Source organism: Schistocerca gregaria, chromosome 8 (genome assembly GCF_023897955.1).
Source record: "Schistocerca gregaria isolate iqSchGreg1 chromosome 8, iqSchGreg1.2, whole genome shotgun sequence".
Classification (NCBI taxonomy): Eukaryota; Metazoa; Arthropoda; class Insecta; order Orthoptera; family Acrididae; genus Schistocerca; species Schistocerca gregaria.
This window is the reverse complement of record NC_064927.1, coordinates 377,604,914-377,623,519: the sequence shown is the minus strand read 5'-3', so window position 1 is coordinate 377,623,519 and position 18,606 is coordinate 377,604,914. Positions and strand designations below refer to the sequence as shown.

The 18,606-nt window shown below is 43.1% G+C and overlaps 1 protein-coding gene and 1 pseudogene across 1 annotated transcript in view; both read left to right on the top strand.

Moving 5' to 3' along the window:
* The window catches only part of LOC126284935 (TWiK family of potassium channels protein 18-like), a 1,181,210-nt gene that overhangs the window by 437,441 nt on the left and 725,163 nt on the right, over positions 1 to 18,606 (top strand). The window lies entirely within an intron of this gene.
* On the top strand, positions 15,908 to 16,025 carry LOC126285568 (5S ribosomal RNA; annotated as a pseudogene).

The following is an 18,606-nucleotide window of genomic DNA, read 5'->3' as shown; positions in this document are numbered from 1 at the left end:
CCAGGAACCAGGTTTCCTAGAGGGCAATGCAGAAAGCAGCTGTAAAGTTTAACAGTTGCTGTAACTCAGCCAGGTTGTGCAAAAAACCTCCGCAATTCCACTGGAGGATTACGTGATTGTGAGACTGGGAAGGCATGAAACTCTCAATGAGTCTACGCCTCAGAGTCACTTGCTGCCACCAGGTGAGTACCTGTGCGATCGACATCCGTTTTGTCTGAGGGCCCAGCGAGATCTAGGTCCTGAGCGGACACCAGAATCTCCAACTCATCCTGAGACACAGAGCTTGTAGGGGTGGTGTTGGGTGCTACCGCAGTGCCATGGTTGTTGGGGGTCTTTCTCTTTTTCGGCTTCTCTCGCTGCTCCTTAGGTTTGTCCACATGGGAAGGTTTCACTAATTGAGTTTCAGGGACTGAGAAGGACCGCGAAGCCCTACAACCAGCTACCTGTGGTTGCTTCAGCCACTAGTGGGTATCGGTTTTCTGTCAGGAACGCGGGAAGGGAGTGACCCAAGGGATTCCTTCCTGGCACAAGGAGCCAAAGGAGACTTCTCCAGTTCCCCAGCTGGGTAGTGGGAACTAACGTCACCGATCGTTTGAGAGGTGTTGCTCTTGAAGCATGTTGTGCAGGATTAAGAGGGTCAGGTAGAGTATGATGGCTCTGAGAGCCAACTGCACGTGGCAGAACGGAAGATCGTAGAACAGTTGTTGTAGCGACGGTGTAGATTGACGTCGTATGTACAGGATTAGCCTCTCATATTTTCTCTTAGTCCCAATGTAAGTCAGTCGGTCAAGGTTCTAGTATTCCATTATTTTTCTATATCTCTGGAGACTCTTGCAATCTGGCGAGCAAGGAAAAGTGCGCTTTCCGCAGTTGACACAGATAGGAGGCGAGACACAGAAAGTACTGCGTTGTGGAGGGCGTCCACAATTTCGACAAATGACGCTGGAAGTACAGCAGGAAGACATATGGCTGAACTTCCAGCACTTACAGCACTGCATCGGAGGGAGGGATATATGGCTTTATGTCACAGAACTAGACCTTCACCTTGACCTTCTCGTGTAATGTGTCACCCTCAAAAGCCAAGATAAAGGCACCGATGGACACCTGACTATCCCTCGGACAGACGAAATGGACACTTTGTCGGTCTAAATTGGCGCGCAGCTCATCAGACGGCAAAAGAAGGTCCCTGTGAAATATGATACCATGGATCATATTTAAGCTCTTATGGGGCATGATAGAAACAGAAATATCCGCCAGCCTGTCACAATCGAGTAGTTTCCGTGACTGGATGGAGGATGCTGTTTTGATCCTCTAAATGCTCTACAAAAATTAGAGGTTTCATTGACAAGAAAGATTCCTCTAAATGCTCTACAAAAATTAGAGGTTTCATTGACAAGAAAGATTCCCCGTCAACTCTCGTACATACAAGGTACTGGCATGAATAAGCTTTGCTGCCATCCTTAGCCCTGCGTTCCTCCCATCGTGCGGCAAGGGAAAGGGAGGGGGGGAGGGAGGGAACGATTTGGGATCGTATTTCTTAGCGTTGAAGTTGGACCTTGATCGCTTAGAGACTGCTGGTGCTTGACCACCAGCAAGAGATGACGTACTGCACTTCATTGTGTGTCATCCGCCCTGTTGTTACGCATTCCGACAAGGAGCCCTCCCCAAGGGCGCCACCTAGCAGCAGGAAAGGCCACCTGGCAGGATGGCCATTGCCGGGAGTCCCGATGGCCCAGCGTAACGAGCATCTACTCTTTGGCGTACGTGGGGAAAACTGCGCCGGGATCAGCAGAGCGTCGTTTGACTGCCATTTCACCAAATGAGTTTCAATATAACATCACGTATGCATTCTTCCCTATTTGATTGCAAGTCTCACAAAACTCCGCCAAGCATTACCGGATTCCCCATACCATCCGTATCGACTCCTGCTTTATTTTATATCAGGCTCCCATCGTGAACACTTCACTGCATTCATTCTGCCTATCCGTCCTGTCCTCAGCGTTTAATACCGGAATTAGTTCTGCACTGTTAATGTTGACAATTTTCCTGAGTCATCAGTCTCCTGAATGGTTTGATGCGGCCCGCCACGAATTCCTATCCTGTGCCAAACTCTTCATCTCAGAGTAGCACTTGCAATCAACGTCCTCAATTATTGGCTGAATTATTCCAATCTCTGTCTCCCTCTACAGTTTTTCCCTCTACAGCTCCCTTTAGAAACATGGAAGTCATTCCCTGAAGTCTTGACAGATGTCCTATAATCCTATCCATTTTCCTTCTCAGTGTTCTCCACATATTCCTTTCCTCTCCGACTCTGCGCAGAACTTCATTCCTTACATTACTAGTCCATTTAATTTTCAACATTCGTCTGAAATGCCACGTCCAAAATGCTTCGGTTCTCTTCTGTTCAGGTTTTCTCACAGACAGTGTTTCACTACCATACAATGCTGTGCTCCAGACTTAATTCTCAGAAACATCTCCTCAAATTAAGGCCTATGGTCGATACTAGCAGACCTCTCCTGGCCAGAATACCTTTTTGCCTGTGCTAGTCAGCGTTTGATGTCCTCCTTGCTCCTCTGTCATTGGTTATTCTGCTGCCTAGGTAGATGAATTCCTTAACTTCATCTACTTCGTGACCATGAACCCTGATAAGTTTCTCACTGTTCCCATTTCTACTACTTCGCATTACTTGCGTCTTTCTTCGATTTACTCTTAGTCCCTATTCCATTCCAATTATACTATTACTTCCATTCAGCAGATCATGTAATTCTTATTCACTTTCACCCAGAATAGCAATGTCATCAGCGAGTCGTATCATTGATATCCTTTCACCTTAAATTTTAATCGCACTGCCGAACTTTTCTTTTATTTCCATCATTGCATCTTCAATGTACAGATTGAACAGTAAGGGCGAAAAACTACATTCCTGTCTAACACCCTTCTTAATCCGAGAACTCCGTTCCTGGTCGTCCACTCTTACTATTCCCTCCGGGCTCTTGTACTTATTGTACATTATCCGTATCTCCCTATTGCGTACCCCTACTTTTCTCAGAATTTCTAACATTTTGCACCATTTTACATCGTGGTAAGTTTTTTTACAGGTCGACAAATCCTTTGAACGTGTACTGATTTTTCTTTAATCTTGCCTCCGTTATCAACCGATCAGGATTACCTCTCTGACGCGTTTCACTTTCCTAAAGCCAAACTGATAGTCATCTAACACACCCTCAATATTCCTTTCCATTCTTCTGTATATTATTCTTGACGGCAACTTGGATGCACGAGCTGTTAAGCTGATGGTCCGATAATTCTCACACTAGTCAGCTCTTGCAGTCTTCGGAATTGTGTGGATGAGTCAGACGGTAAGTCGCCAGACTCGTATATTCTATTCACTAACATGAACAATCGTTCTGTTGCCACTTCCCCCAATGATTTTAGAAATTCTGATGGAATGTTATCTGTCCCTTCTGCCTTACTTGATCTTAAGTCCACCAAAGCTCTTTTACATTCTGATTCTAACACTGGATCCCCTTTCTCTTCTAAATTGACTGCTCCTTCTTCTAGTTCTTCTTCTTTTCCTCTCCTTCTTCTATCGCCTCGCCCGCAGCTCGTGGTCGTGCGGTAGCGCTCTCGCTTCCCGCGCCCGCGTTCCTCGGTTCGATTCTCGGCGGGGTCAGGGATTTTCTCTGCCTCGTGATGACTGGGTGTTGTGTGATGTCCTGAGGTTAGTTATGTTTAAGTAGTTTTAAGTTCTAGTGGACTGATGACCATAGATGTTAAGTCCCATAGTGCTCAGAGCCCTTTGAACCATTTTTTTCTATCGCATCAGACAAATATTTCCCCCCATAGAAGCCTTCAATTTACTCTTTCCACCAATCCGCTCTCTCCTCTGCATTTAACAGAGGAGTTCCCGTTGCACTCTTAACATTACCACCCACGCTTTTAGTTTTACCGAAGGTTGTTTTGACTTTCCTACATGCTGAGTCAGTACTCCTGACGAACATTTCCTTTTCGATTTCTTCACATTTTTCAAGCAGCCGTTTCTCTTAGCTGCTCTGCAGTTCCTATTTATTTCGTTCTACAGCGACTTGTATTTCTGTATACCTTAATTTCTCTGAACATTTTTGTACTTCCTCCTTTCATCGACCAAGTGAAGTACTTCCTCTGTTATCCATGGTTTCTTCGCAGCTCTCTTGTTTATACCTATGTTTTTCTTTCCAACTTCTGTGATTGACATTTATGTGATAGTCCATTCCTCTTGAACTGTACTGCCTACTGAGCTGTTCCTTATTGCTGTACCCATAGCCTTAGTGAACTTCAAGCGTGTCTCGTCATTTCTTAGTACTTCTAATCTCTTGGACTTCAGCCAACTCTTCATCACTATTCCATTGTCATCTGAGTCTGTTTCTGTTCCTGGGTATGCCTTACAATCTAGTGTCTGATTTCGGAATCTCTGGCTGACCATGATGTAATCTATCTGAAATCTTCCTGTATCTCCCAGGCTTTTACAAGTACATCTCCTCCTTTTGTGATTCTTGAACAGAGTATTCGCTGCTACTAGCTGAAATTTATTGCTGAACTCATTCCCCTACAACTGCATTAGAGTCCCCCATGACTATTATATTTTCATCCTCATGAAGTTTCTCTGTCTCTTCATCTTCAGCTTGCAATATCGGCATGAATACCTGAGCTTTCGTGGTCGGTGTTTGTTTGCTGTCGATTCTGATAAGAACAACCCTATCGCTGAACTGTTCACAATAACACACTCTGTGCTCCACATTGCTATTCATAACGAATTCTGCGCCTGTTATACCACTTTCTGCTGGTGTTGATGTTACTCTATACTCATCTAATCCAGAAATCCTTGTCTTCCTTTCATTTCGCTTCACTGACCCCTAACATATCTAGACTGAGCCTTTGCATTCTCCTTTTCAGATTTCCTAGATTCCCTACCACGATCAACCTTCTGACATTTCACGCCTCGTCTCATAGAACGTCATCCTGGTGTTGGTTAGTCAGTCTTTTTCTCATGGTCCACTCCGGAATCTTTTTCCTATGGAGAAATCATCATGATACTTTATCAGTTACAGACAACATGTGCTGTGGATACACGTTATGTGTCTTTAGTGCAGTGGTTTCCATTGCCTTCTGCATCCTTATGGCGTTGAGCATCGCTGATTCTTCCTCCTTTAGGGACATTTTCCCACCCCAAGAACAGAAGTGTGCTCAAAATCTCTGTCCCCTCCTTTCGTCTTCTTTCGACAACGCCATTGACAGAATGAGGGTGACTTCTTATGCCTGATGTCTTCGGCCGCCAATGCTGATTATTAATCAAATTTGAAGTGGTGGCGGGTGTCAAACCCGGGACCAAGAACGTTTTCACTGCTAAGCAAAGATGCTACCCACGATTCTTGTCTCATTTATTTCGTCGTTGATTGTTGCATTTCCTTGCGGGGACGTCCCATGACACCCGTTTAAGTTATCCTTGATCCATTCAGTTTCTTTATTTCAGAGGGGAACTAACCCTCTGACTGAACACGTTGAACTAACGTGCCGGCACCCCTAGTCCACGGCTGCACAACCTTTTCCTTTTAATGTCTCCGAAGGTTGTTTTGTCTGTTCAGGAAGGCGAATCTGTCCTTCAGACCACAGTTTGCTTTTTCGATTTCTTCTCGTACTTCCTGCAGCCTTTTCGCCTAATCTTCCATTTACTTCGTTTCGATGTGACTAACGTCCATGTATTTTCCTGAGAAGTTTGGCACTTCCCTCTTTCATGGTAAGCTGAAGGATTTCCTGTGATACACAATGTTTTTCACAGTTATCTTGCTTATGACTACATTTATTTATCCAAGTTCTCTGGTTACTCTTTTTAGACATGTCTATCGCTCTTCAACGGAACTGCCTACTGTGGTGTTAATTATCGCAGTATCTAGCCTGAGAGAACATCAAATGCAGCTCTTCATTCCTCAATACTACAGTATCCCACTTCTTTCCTCATTGATTCTTGTGGATGATTCTCTTAATTTCAGTCTGCTCTTCATCATTACTAAATTTTGATGTGGTTTTTCATCCGCTACTGGGAATGACTTACAATCCAATATCTGATTTTTGATACTGTGTCACCACGATGTAATCTAGCTGTTAACTTCCTGTGTCAGCAAGCCCTTTCCTAGTATACCGCCTCCTCTTGCACTTTCTGAATAATCTGTTCTCTGTTACTAGCTGACGTTTACTGCAGAACTCTGACTTACTCCTCTCATTCCTCCTACATAGCTCACATTCTCCGAAACGCCGTCTTCAGTTGCTTCCCCTAACACAGAGTTCTAATTCTCCATAATTGTATGTGATGGGTAGATGTTAATCGAGCAGAGTTACCTGATAAATGTCCTCATATACATACTTTATCCATTCATTTCTGCTTCTGACGTAAGCATGTATACCTGAATTGGTATACTGTCACTTTTGTTGACAATAATCGTATCACTGAATTGTTCAAAGTTACATTCTACCTGAACCACGTACCTAATTATAATGACTCCTACTCCCGTTATACCATTTTTAGCATTGGCAAATGATAATCTGTGGCTGTGCAACTTCCATCAAGTAGCCTGTTTTAATATAATCTGGAGCGCTTTTACTGCGGTGTGCTCATAAAAGTCCCACACGCGAACACACTATAACTTGGATGGAGAGTTTTGTCTTATCCGCCATACGGCCCTAGCCTAGAGCTATCGGAGTAACGTCTCTACAGCCTGCTAAAGGAACTTCATCCAAGTTGTCGTTCCGAATAGGTTAAGACCATAAAAAAACTTTCGCGCACCAGTCGCTATGGAACAGAGGGAACGGCGCAGGGAATATATGCCACTTTGAAAGGGTGATGAAGGGTGTTAAAAAACGTATTATCTCTCTGGCCGTATAAAAGTAATTGCATTGTTTGTAAAACTAAACGAGGGATACAATAAATCAGTCTGACTCTCAGACATTCAGTTTTATGATGGGAGAGAACTGTCTCGTTACAACTGGTGGGCATTGAGAGTTCCCATCCATCGTTGCAATGAAACTTATGGCTTCTGTAATTCAGAAGAAATCGAATTTGAGCCACAAACGTTATGTAATTAATACTCAATCTTTGCTGACTCTTACGCTAATCATTCTATTTGGATATTTTAATGTACATTTTCAGTAATTCTGGCACTATCTTGTAAATTCTGAATCAGTTGTGAGATTTGATATGTTGAATTAATGGTAAAATTGAAGACGTTTGATAATTGCTAGTGAGTCCATTCCAAGAGCTAATACAGTTTGCAAATGCAAAAAGATGTAGGCCTATTCACAATCCAAAGGAAGAATGAAGACAATGTCCTGTGATTCGTTACAGATGGAGCACAAGCTGGACTTGAGCTGATAAGCACTATCGCACTACCACGCTGCCAATGGCATTCATCATGCTATCGGGCTGCGAATCAAGCATGTCAGAAATGGAGAGAAAAATACATCGTGTCCTGCCCAAAAGATTGAAGTTAACAGCGGAAAACTTAATCTGGATTGCTGAACTTTTAAGCCTATGTCCACCCAAATACGACTATAGGGACTTACCGTTGCGAATCTCGGTCGGTAAACAAAAGAAATGTAGAATGAGATTTTCACTCTGCAGCGGAGTGTGCGCTAATATGCAACTTCCTGGCACATTAAAACTGTGTTCCGGACCGAGACTCGAACTTGGGAACTGAAGTTTGCCTTTCGCGAGCAAGTTCTCTACCAGATGAGCTACCCAAGCACGATTCATTACCCTTCCTCACAGCTTCAGTTCTACCAGTACCTCGTCTGCAAGGTTTGCAGAAGAGCTTCTGTGATGTTTGGAAGGTAGGAGACGAGGTACTTGCAGAACTGAAGTTGTGAAGACGAGTCATGAGTCGTGCTTGTGTAGCTCAGATGTTGCCGGCATGGTAGCTCAGCGTGTTCGGTCAGACGGCTTCTCGCTACCTGTACTAAAAAAAAAAAAAAAAAAAAAAAAAAAAAAAAAAAAAAAAAAAAAAAAAAAAAAAAAAACTGAGTAAAGGAGTCAACTTGGTTCAAATGGCTCTGAGCACTATGCGACTTAACATCTGTGGTCATCAGTCGCCTAGAACTTAGAACTAATTAAACCTAACTAACCTAAGGACATCACACACATGCATGCCAGAGGCAGGATTCGAACCTGCGACCGTAGCAGTCGCGCGGTTCCGGACTGAGCGCCTAGAACCGCGAAACCACCGCGACCGGCGTGTTAACCTGAACGGATGTCTTGTGATGTCCGCTCAGACCAAACGCAATGAACAATACCGAACAAAACTGCCAGGAACTTTCAAAATAAATGTAGCAGTTACGGTGCGTAGAATGTATTAAATTTACTGGCCATTATTTTTATTGTCTGTACTGCACTGTGCTTAGGAATGTACTCCGTTTCTAATTTTTTGTATATCTTTGGTAAATTTTTTCTCGAAATGCTTGATCTTTTTATGTGTTACTTCACAGGCAGCTTGTCGCGTCTCTTTAACTACGTGTCTTTACGACCTTCAGCTGCTACCACAGTGTAAGCTACTGTCTCGTAAGGACCAAAACGTTTCACTGTGACACCTTTGAGAATCAGTTTTACTGAAACTGTATTCATTTGAGAATTTTGCTCGTAGGTAATAGTTCTTAATAAAAGTTAACCGTGTTCTCATGTATGCTCGACTATTCCAAAGACCATCAGTGTTATCCGAGGGGTTTAATGGATTTCACTGGTATCGTTCCACAACGAAAAACTCACTTTTCAATAGAACTTGAATTTTTACCTAAGTTACCGTTTTGATACATTATTTTGCAGTAAACAGCAGTATGTATTTACAACTGGGATGGAAACTTACCTTCGTGCGCTTCACTTCTGAAAATAGATAATATGAAATCAGTCACCAATCCTGAATGGACAAATTTAGAATTGTAATCTGAAAATATTACTGAATCTTTGCTGTAAATAGTAACATTTTCAGGAAAAGAGTGAAATGAGAAAGACAGACAATTTTTCATACATTTAAAATCAAATTTATGAAGTTATTCAAATAGAAATGAAGCATCTCCTTTAAACGTTTTACGTTACGTTGCACTTGAAAAATATGAACGTCAAATTAGGCGCTTAATATTTCAAAGCGACTTTTCAAAGTTGTCACGTAAATTTCTCGTCGCGACAAATTACATAACTGCTTTCTTCTTAAACTGACTACATTATATGCTTTCTTTCTATAAGAAAAATCGCTCCATTATTTCATAAAGAATCACAACACTTACCCTGACTTAGGACACTTGTCTCGTCTGTAACACTTCTAAATGTATAAAAGGGTGTCAAAACTGTGTAGGAGGCACGTATCTGAGTCACACACATGTTTATGTATGCTCATCCTCAGGACATCCGCGCTATTAAATCAGTCCAAACAAGGTTCGCCAGCCTCGCCTTAACCGCAAGACAGGACTAAAACTGTCGCATTACTTACATCACTAGTAAATGATCTGTAGAAATTGAACTACTTTCTAAGGGTTCTCAGATCCGACCACTGGCTTGTGAAATAAGCACTGCAAACAGTTACTAGACGGTTTCCATCCAGTTTCTAGCAGCGCCCACAGATAACCCACTCTCCGAACAAAACGAGATAGCATTTCAGAGCGAGAAGACCACACACAAAAACACCACACTTCAAGTTACCACTAGCAGAAAATTATTCTCTATTAGACCTCGGCAAGTTCGTCAGGGGCACTGAAATACTCTTCTAGCTAGTTGGTAGTTCCACTCCCTTGTTATGCGTGCTTTTCCTGTTGAGCACTTGCACCGTCACCAAATTGTAAAGCACGCCTCCATCCGGATTAAGCAGAGCTCCACCCACCTGAGTGAGCACGCACCTTTCCACTCTTTCAAAACTGTTCGCAATGGCAGAACAATTTTATTGGTCGTTGAGAATCGTCCACTTCCAAATCACACTTGCAGTACTTTTAAGACGTCAGTTTTTCCCCAGAGTCGAAGACTAACGACTACCCTCTCGTAATCTGGTAGTAAATCGAAAGACGTTCTAGTCTAATGTAAATTATGTCAGCGGCACCATCAATACATCCACTGTGCGATAGCAGTGATGGTGATACTGATGAAAGTTCCACTGAAGTGGAATTAGTAAACGATTTTCGGAAATTCCTTCACCAGAGAAGATTCAGTTCATACTCTGGAATCCGAATCAATAGTAATGATCATGAGCAATTCAGAGGTAGATACAGGGTGTCCATCGAAGGGATACTAATTTCAAAATCAAATATTTCGAAAACTAAGATCCACACACGAATGCTGAAAGTTATCTGCTGTGACTCGATCTCTCGACCCTCCATGAGCATAAAACATGTTTGCGTACTTTTTACTCAAAACGGAGTGTACTGTTCTCTGTTATAAAATGGTTGAACTGAAATTACTATTGCGAACAGCGTGTCTCAGTTAACACATTTACATAATAAAGACAAAACTAACTGGCGTTCACTGTCCACGAAACTTAATCAAAACTGCCACTCAGAAACTGCTACCAAAATCAATCTGTGTACAGCACAAAGAATTGAAACACTGAAGTTAGGTAGCAACACTATGAAACACACACTGTTCTCTGACCCATTACAAACCTGAATTACAAAGAAAATGCTTAGAATTCGCGCAGTGGTAACGTAAAATGACAAACGAAAAAACCAACAAAATACGAAAAGATTCTCGCCCGAAAATCACGGCATAAGCAGAAGAAACATTATAGCATGAAAAAATCGCGCCAGCCAAAATATTCTAAAGTAAAAAATGGAAGAAAGATGGGGATGATTTCCTCACACTAGAAAAACTTCTTACCTGAAATGAAAATAAGAATCCCTTCATTATAATGACAATGAAGTATTTTAAACTCTTGTTTCACAAGAACAAAAAACCAAAAGCTTTATTTTCTATATAAAATTCGTACAGGTCAATGTTTCTTACGATTATGCTAAATGAAATGAATTAAACTGAAAATGACTTAAACCGATATGGGGAAGTGGACTACTCTGTTGCAAGAATCGCTAACATTATCAGTAGGCACCAGCGAAGATTGTTACCTTAAAATTATATCCTTAATGCAAATCCCTTCTCTCTGTTCCACAAATGCTATGCCTATAAATCCTTCCATCATATTAATAATTCCTAACAATTTTCTTCAGGAAAATCTTCCTCCAATATGCACTACGCTAAAAGTTCTACTAACTTACTCGATGTCCAGCGCTAGACTACTCTGCGCTCTACAACTGAGCCAAAGATACACAACTTCGGAGATTCTGCTGTCACTGCCGTTAGTCGACTATTCTGCAGGTGACACGCGCGACTGCTTCTCATAATTAAATTCGTCCTCTGCAAGCAGCCTTTAAAATCACATAACAATCTTTTCTAAGTGTCCACAGCTCTCTGTACGGAGCTGGCGCAATCGAACAATGAAATTTATCATTACATGCTCAACGATTATTGATTCAGATGCCACACAGATCTCCGATTCAAGCTTATCTAGCGGGGTGGATTTTTTCCGGTAGAGTCTTTCAGTCTGCTACACAAAAAATAGTCACAAGGAATTAGACCTGGTGAATATAGCAGCCAACACATCATTGCCCCAGTAAATTTTCGGTAATCTAACGGAATGAGTCTTTCCCACAGTATTCATGAAGAAAGTGAAACACTTCTTCAGTGTATCGTGGTCTGGCCCCATCTTGCATGAACCACTCGGTCCATACTCGATTTCCCCAACGATAACTGAGTGGCGACAAATTGTTCTAAAATTACAACATAACGTACAATAGAAAATCTTTGTCGCATGAGGAATGGACCACAAATGCCTCTGCTGCATACCGCAGCCCAAACAGTAACTTCGGGTAAATGAGGTGGTTTTATTCACACAAATGGAGATTTCTGGAAGCCCAAAATCGTCAGTTTCGTTTATTCACAACTCCATTAAGGTGGAAGTGTGCTTCATTATCAGCAATTGTGAGAATCTGGCTTATAAAATCAGGCCTCTGTTGCATAGCTCGTACAGGTATGGTAGCTTTGGATTCAGGATGGAAACATGTATACGCCCTATCTAAGTATTTTCTGCATGCTTCAAGCTAGCCTCTGATACTATTATTCGGACGGATTGCCTTGCATATTGCTGAATAATTCTAGAAAATATTGCGACATCTTTAGGAGTAACTACAGTTTCCGTGGTGCCAACGTTCCCCACTAGACAGTCTGACACGCTACCTCTCTATTGGAAATGGGCCTAGAGCTTGAGAACGGATTTCGTTCATGTCCTTTGTAACGTTAAATCGTATTTGAAAACTGCGCCTTGTTCCCCAAGGACAGTTTTCTAACCTGTGGTATTCCGGTATCAAAAAAACACCTTGTTCATATGGAATACATGCTTTCAGCCTCTTCCTTAGATAAGCTAAACTACTTCCACGTTTCAACCGTGGAAATGACCGCTCTGAGCTGCGACGGACTATTTATAGGTACTACGTATTGCGATTACAGCGCCATCTGTTGTAGCTTGCGAGGTAACGGGCGAGAGGAGGCGCCCTGGAAATATTCTAAGTTGGGAGTCGGGGCGGCCGCACAGAACGTTCGTCAAAGCCGCGGCTCGCCAGTAACCGCATGATGCCGCACAGTAGCTGGACCACGTGGCTGCTGGCCGACTGCGTGGCTGGGAATTCCTTGGTGACGCTGCGTCGTTGGAGAAGACGCGCCGGGAGTGCCAAATATGGCGGACATTGTGAAACATTAATGGCAGCCATTTCGGAGTTCATACAGAAATTAATAGTAGCCAGATGAATCATGATAACTCAAAAAGAAACAGGTACTTTACCATTACTTTCACGACGGTTCTGATGGTGTAATCAGATTTTCAATATTTTTATTAGTTTAAAGTTTGATATCTGACGATAAATCATACAACTAACACCCAGCAACGAATTTCCAAAATCTAAACGGTTCATCCGATTTTGTCGATCGACGTGTCTTTAGAAAGTCATTAGTGTAAACCTACACTGGTATAAGTTACAGGCATATAACTTTAATAGTACACGAGTTATTGGAGGCCAAAGTGGCTGATTACAATCGATTGAGTCAGGCCGTAAGTACTCCACAGTTACACGAAGAAACGGTAGCAGCATGCTTATAAATACATTTATTCATCTATATCTTCGTTATATCCGATATTTGGTATTCTTTGAGAAATTGGTTAAATATTTACCGTGTCTTAGAAAGCACAGAGGCATTAGGCAACTGGCCTACCTTTTGTGGCTATTCCATTGATACATGTTAATTTAATTTGTTTACATATTTAATAATGTGTGTTAGAGCGTGTTTATGGTGTACCCGTAGGAATATTTATTTAATTTCTAGTTATTTAAATGTAAATTGATTATTTCGAATGTGTTTCATTATGTTTGTGAGTATGCGTTGGCTTGGAGACAGAGTGGGAGCGCTCTAGACAGTCACAGCGATCGTTCCAAAAAGGATGCGTGGAGAGGCTATATGGAAGTGGGGGAGGGCAGTTCTGAACACTGCGGCGCGAGGGACCGTCTCACAGGACACGGAGAGTTCTGGACAGGACGGGAGAGAACACGAGCGAATGCTGGACACTACGGCGCGACGGACGCAGGGTCGCAGGAGAGACTAGGAGAGAGTGGAGCGGTTTGTACGGGAGATAAAAATATTTCGTAGTGCCGACTTGTGCACTTCTGAGATTTCCGTGGCTTCTGCAGTGAAGACATAGTTTTAGTTTAGAAGTGAATATCTCGCGAGCTATGTTGTTGATCATAACCAATTACGTGAAGTAGGAATCTATTGTTTCCCTGTTATTCAACATATATTTTATTTATTTTCTACATCATCGACACCAATAAGTGTTTTGCAGCAATAAACCCCATTCTAAAAGGTACTTCTGCTATCTTACTCATCATTTAAAGTCGTTAAGATAGTACATGCAGATTTTATTTAATTGTAATCTTTCATTTATCAATTACTATGTTGGATTAAAAGTTCGCACTTGCTGAGCGATAGGAAGCTTCAACCTTTCAATTCATGTGTCTATTCATACTGTAGACGCAGCAGTATTTGGTCTGTAATGTGGCAACTTCGTATCCCAGCCCCAGCCTAAGCTTTTAATATTACAACTCTGAGTCGGAGGGTACGTAGTTGAGGGCTACACCACATTCCATCCTCATTAGAAAGCCCGCAAACGTTCCGAACTACTTGGAAAATTCTGTATAAAATTCTTACAGAATTCACAATAAACATACAGTTTGCTGCATTCGACTATCGATCTTAGCTTTCGAGATGTTTTCTTCTGAAATCAGGGACACCGTCTCTCAAAAACGTATACCTTCGGTGTAGCGAAGCAATTTAAACAATTTGACAAAAGAAGGCCTTCCAGCCTTGTACGTTCAGCGATTACGTTCCTTTCAGAGTACACTCATGAAATCGCTCCATTTTTAGCCGGTCGCTTGACCAAAGATACTTCAGATAACGGTTGGAAAGTTGCACGGTTCTCACCAACAAAAAAAGAGACCAATATTACTGACGACATTGTGCAGTAGCATGATGGAACATACATGTGTCGGAGCATTATGGGATACCTTGAAGTAAACGAGTTACACATAAACAGCACGGATACAAAACATGATCTTGTGAAACACAGCAGGCTCTTTATTTATGCGCAGTAATGAGTGCCATCGACCGGTTGTGTCAAGCTGATGCCATATTTCTATACCTCCAAAGGATTTTCACACCGTGCTCAAAAGCAGCTTCTAGAGAGTTTGCGTACTTGAGCAGGATCGTCTCAGCCGTGCTATTGGATTCGTCATTTCCTGTGTGAAAGGTCACAGTTCATTCTAACTGAGGGGAATTCGTCAATCGAACGCAAGTGATACCTGGAGTTCCACAAGAAAGTGCTGTGTGCCTCTCCTGTTCTTAATCTGTATCAACGATTTACGAGACTGAGCGGATAATGCAGTCACTTACTGTCTCGTGCAGTCATCAGAAGACGAAAACGAACCAACAACGATGTAAGCAAGGGATGTATACGGTGGGGAACTGGTACTTGAAGAAAAAATAATAGAAAGTGCGAGATCCTGAAATTATAATCATTACGTAGATAATGTTGTGGAGGAGGTGAACCAAAGACTGCGTTCAATTGCCGAACACTTGGAAGATGTAAGATGGCTTCTACAAGAGACTGCATACACTATACTTCTCTTTCCTCTTATGGAGTACTGCTGCAGGCTTTCAGTGTGATACCAGATGACACGAGGAAATCGATGAGGGGGGGACATCGAAAAAGTTCGCAGCGGGGTAGCTCGTTTTGTATTATCGCTGCATATGGAAGTGTGTGTCGCTGATATGATTCGCAATTGGATTTGGCAGTCATTAAAACGACGACGTTTTCCTTTGCCTCGAGATGTTCGACGTAATTTCAGTGACCAATTTTTTCCTCCGAATGCGAATACCTCTCGTTGACTTCCAACTATATAAGGACAAATTACTTTCACTATAAAATAAGAGAAATCAGAAATAGGATACGAAAAGATTTTTTTGTTTTCTTCTTCCTTTCTTCCTAGGCTAAAGCCTACTTCTTTCCGTACCCCTCTGCCTGCCCTGAGGCTATCATTCCATATTTTCCTTGGATGGCTAATATTTCTTTTACCAGCTGGTGATTTATTTCTTACGATTTTAGCAGTTTTTCTTTCATCCATCATGTTTGTGTATTCGTTCCATTCGTGGTCGTATCCGTTTCTAATGCTTTCACTTCCCTCTCTCTCTCTCTGAGTGTCTCTCTTGTAACCCTTCGCAGAATTTTCATTTTCGTGGTTTCCAAATGTGGGCAACGGCCTTGCCGCAGTGGATACGCCGGTTCCCGTGAGATCACCGAAGTTAAGCGCTGTCGGGCGTGGTCGGCACTTGGACGGGTGACCATCCTTGCCACCATGCGCTGTTGCCATTTTTCGGATGGTCCACGTAGGCCACTCGTGGCCTGAAGACGGAGTGACTAAGTGGTTCCCAAAAGTCTCTTTGTTTTTCATGTTTTCAGAATTGTTTCAGCTGTCTGTCATAACTTGTCTCGCCATTGTTTTGTATATTGTTACCTTTGCATCTTTTACTACGTGCTTTTTTTCCCAAATTGTGTCACTGAAAGACACTTTTGCTACTTGTTGTCTTAGAGAATGTTGTGTACTTAATTCCACGTAGACAGCGCATACACAACTTTCCCACTAGAGCGCGCCCCGCTAAGCACAACAACACAGGCGTACCGTTCGTCCATCTCCGCACTACGAGATGGCGGTGCCATAGAGACGGACCAAATTCTGCTTCCGCCGATCTGCGTATTAATATGTAATACAGCCAATGAGATTGCTGCTAACGTAGAACTTTTCCTCCTCGCGGTTCACACTCGCGCAGTGATACATGAACGCGTGAGGTATTATAACGAGTGTACAGACCTCCGATTAGTGAGTCTGCGGCAGACTGTAGCAGTCTGCATTTCTCTGTACGAGTCTACATTTGTCTGTACGAGTTTATAGTCAAGTTTCAGTCTGCACCTAATAAGATTACGATAATCCTGTACATAGCAATGAAGATAAATGTATAGACACTTTGTCAAGTATCAGACATGTGTGAGAATAAGATTAACGTACAAAGACCAAAGGAACTTCAGATTGTCAATTGTAAATAGCATCCAGAATCAAGTTACGTAATGTTCATGCTTGTTATTATTTTAATAAATGTGTGTGAAAATAAAACAAGTTCTGTTTAAAGTTGGTCACCGTCAATCTGCTACTCTAAGCGTTCAAGTGGCATTTCTATCGTCTGACCTAACAGCAGAAGGTAAACACGCCAGGATAAGACCACGAGACGTGTTGCTGACACTCGCCTACTTCGTTAGAGTGACAAGTCAAATAATCTGATGGTGTGTGTACCGAAGGTCTTACAGTACGCACACCACACACGGAGATTTATATTTTTCCCGCGCGCTATATGAAAGTAGAACGGTCTCAAATGGTCTCAAAATGATTCTGTGGACCCTATGCCAAAAACTTACGTACGAACTGAAGAGTAGTGATGTGAGCAGAGAAAGCATGATGTGAGGACAGAGGATTGCTCCCCCCCAAACATCGGACACTGGCTGTGGCGCACACAAACAGGCGCAGGAAGAGCACACAGGCGCGGCTAGGAAATGACGAGTTGCGCCGCACCTGGAATTCGGAACGTGAGTCTCGGGACAGGCAAGCCGTAGGCGCTGTGTACGCCGCGGCGTCCCATGCAGCAGACGGAGACATAGACGGCACCTGGGCGGGGCGCGAGGCGGCGCTCGCAGAAAAGTCGCGGCAGCCGCCGCGCTCGCCACAGATTGGCAATTTCCCCGCCGCAGAGCAAACACGCCGGCGGCTCTGAGAGTGTGGGCCGCCTTCACACTCCCCACAGACAAACCGATCTGGCGAGCAGCCGCCGTCAGCTTCCCTTCTGTCACAAGGAAAATCGGTTTCCCCAGCTGCTTTTCTTGTCGTTAACGCCGTACCTCCCATTTTTTGTCGTTTGTAATTTCCTATGTTTAAAGAACGTCTTTGTTTTCCCCAGGCTATAATTCAGCTGAGTAAATTACACTACTGACCATTAAAATTGCTACACCACGAAAGTGGCGTGCTACAGACGCGAAATTTATCCGACAGCAAGAAGATGCTGTCATATGCAAATCATCAGCTTTTCAGAGCATTCACACAAGGTTGGAGCCGGTGGCGAGACCTGCAATGTGCTGACATGAACAAAGGTACCAACCCATTTCTCATACAGAAACAGCAGTTCACCGGCGTTGCCTAGTGAAACGTTCTTGTGATGCCTCGTGTAAGGAGGAGACATGCGTACCGTCACAATTCCTACTTTGATAAACGTCGGATTGTAGCTTATGGTGATTGCTGTTTATCGTATCGCGACATTGCTGCTCGCGTTGATCGAGATTCAATAACTGTTAGCAGAATATTGAATCCGTAGGTCCAGGAGGATAATACGGAACGCCGTGCTGGATGCCAACGGCCACGTATCACTAGCAGTCGAGATGACAGGCATGTTATCCGCATGGCTGTAACGGATCGTGCAGCCACGTCTCGATCCCTGAATCAACAGATGGGGACGTTTGCAAGACGACAACCATCTGCGCGAACAGTTCGACGACGTTTGCAGCAGCATGGAGTATCAGTTCGGAAACCGTGGCTGCGGTTACCGTTGACGCTGCTTCACAGGCAGGAGCGCCTGCGTTGGTGTACTCAACGACGAACCTGGGTGCACGGATGGAAAAACGTCATTTTTTCGGATGAATCCAGGTTCTGTTTACAGCATCATGATGGTCGCAGCCGTGTTTGGCTACATCGCCGTGAGCGCACATTTGAAGCGTGTATTCGTCATCGCCATACTGGCATACTGGCGTATCACCCGGCGTGACGGCATGGGGTGCCATTGGTTACACGTCTCGGTCACCTCTTGTTCGCATTGACGGCACTTTGAATTGTGGACGTATCATTTCAGATGTG